Source organism: Tupaia chinensis, unplaced genomic scaffold (genome assembly GCF_000334495.1).
Source record: "Tupaia chinensis unplaced genomic scaffold, TupChi_1.0 Scaffold142543_1, whole genome shotgun sequence".
In the NCBI taxonomy this organism is placed as follows: domain Eukaryota; kingdom Metazoa; phylum Chordata; class Mammalia; order Scandentia; family Tupaiidae; genus Tupaia; species Tupaia belangeri.
The window spans coordinates 293,042-295,753 of record NW_006202392.1 but is presented as its reverse complement, the minus strand read 5'-3'; positions in this window follow the sequence as shown (position 1 = coordinate 295,753).

Genomic DNA, 2,712 nt, shown 5'->3' with positions numbered 1-2,712 from the left:
ATGTGGGGTACTGGAGTTTAGACGACATGATGCTTGCATAAGAATGCTCCTGTGCAGGAGAGTCAGGCCTAATCAGGATATCAGATTGTGATCAGGGTGAGAAAGACATTCATGAAAGGAGACAGTCTGGCTAAGGGAATATGAGAGTCCATACCAGAGTACGGCATGATAGAAGTGTGAGATTGATCAAGTCACACATGTATTAAAAAATGAAAATGTATTTACTCATTGTTAGAGAAAAAAGTTAAAAATATGGAAAGTAGGAAAACAAATAATATCTATGACAATTGGACTGAAATTGGAGATATTAGTATAAAATTATGGCTTTGATAGATATATATGCCTATTGGAAAGGTCATGATGTATCTTGCTATGCAAAAATGAGTCATATCTTTTTTGAAAACCCAATATATAGACAAAGATGTAATTATGTATATATGCATAATGCACTCACATACATATATACATACTTACATATACTCTCTAGTTCTGTTCACTAAGCAACTAGGAGCAATGATACCCCAATAATAGTAAGTACATTCAGCATGCAATCTTGTTTACTAAATTCTATTTGCCGTTGAAAGGAACCAGTGATTATTGTAAAAAATGGTGTACTTCAAGGCTTGAGTAGAGAGAAAAGATGAGCATCTTGCATGTCAGAAAATTTTTAAAAATTGCTAAAAAAACCCTCAAGGACATGTGAAAAGAACATAGAACCAGTGTGGTCAGGCTCTCATTGGTCTGGGATAATCTGAACATTAAACAAATTTGTAATCATAATGAGTAATAGTCATCGGAATAAAATAGGCCATGATGAGTCTATCACGTTATACTGAGATACCTGATGTTTCCATGTCCTAAAGTTTTGTGGGGTTTCAGGGTGAAAATAAGACTTCTTAAGATTCCTTTGCAATTACTATGGGTTTCTGTTTTCTCTTGTTAATTATCACTACTCTACTTTCTATTTTCAAAATACTCTTGCAATGAGCTCCTCTCCCATTATTTTCTCCTTTGTGGCTTTAAAATTGTCTTGGAGAAGTCTGAGGGGGAAAAGCAATGAATGCAAAAATCTCTTGTGAAATTCGAAAGCTAGTCTGGAACCAGCCACAATTTAGGGTATTGGTTCTATGAGGAAGGATATACATTCAGGAATCTACCTAGTAAAACTATAAATCGACACTTCAAAACCACTATGTTTTGTCTAAATAATCTGTTTTTATTAACTGCAATTATAGTCTTTTCAAATTAAGGAATCATGGATGCATTTGTAAAAATATGTATCTTTTATTATTAAGAACTTAAATATATAGTTATCACTACAAATACTATTGTTACAAATGTGAAACCTAAAAGATTCATTATGTTTCCATAAATTTATAAAAATTCCATTTTTTACCTGTTTCCAATATTATAAATATAAATTTCATTCATCATTTATTTAAATATTTTCTCTTTATCCTAAGACTGACTTTTTAATATTCAAAGGGAAAAACCTTAATTTTCTAAGGTAATTATCTATATTTAACTCATTATCTTCAGAATTTTTGTATACACTAAATAATTTTCCTCTATGAAATGACATTTGAAAAATTTCACATTCATAAATCTCAACAGATTTACAATAGCCAGTGCTCTTGGAATTGTGGCACTTGCTATTTCTACACAGACTAACATGATTTATAAAGAGTCTTAACAAAAGGCACTCCTTGCTGTCTGAAATATGCTAGCTCATGGAGAGTAGAATTGTTGCAAGTACATGAATACATACTAAATCCCCGTACTCCTGCTTCTTTCCCCTGTACTTCATGAACAATTAAAGAAAGGTCTAGTAAATCAGGAGTTTTGGAAACATATTATCTTCTTTTTCAACTGCCAAGAGATCAACTACATTTGAGAAGTTTAAGAGGTGATACCATTACACATGATGGCTAAAGAAAAATTCTATTTAAAAATATTTTTTATTTATTCATCTGTAAGTAAATAAAATTCAACCTCAAAATATAGTCTCCAGAATTCAGATGATGACATGAAGAATATCAAATATTTAATCTTATAATGTTAGGTTTACATTACACTTTTAGTTAAAGAGCAAAAAAATAATAGGAAATATATATTTCATTAGCAAAGATAATGTAGTAAGTGGGTTTTACAAAGGCACATTGACATTTCACTTACCAACCAGATTAGTAAGGACTTTCAGTTAGCGTCTTAATGATTTATAGCCTCAGGCTTTACATATGGAGTTAGAGAACATAAAGTTCATAATAATTAATCAAAATTTATTTTATTCTATACAATTTTTAGAGTACCTAGGTGCTTCATAAATATTTGCTGAATTACTAGATGATTTTAGTATTGGTAGTCAATTGCAGTAGGTATTGTAGAATAAATTCTGGATCTTAGTTCAATGTCTTTTTCATTATAACCTGCTGCCATTTAATCACAATCATAGTAGCTAATGTGTAGCCCCAAAGAAAAACAGAACTTGTAAATATTATTTATTTTAAGAAATATAAATATTGCCTTTTATATCTTCAGCCACTGTACATCACTACAGCTTATAAAATAAATTTACCCACCATGAATACAATTCACACCAGTCCAGTTGAAGATATACATGTCATCAACAGACAGTCCTCCATTTCTGTGTCCCTTAAGTGTCTTGGCTCTCTATTTTTCTTCTTGATTCCTTTCCTCTCACTATTCCCCTTT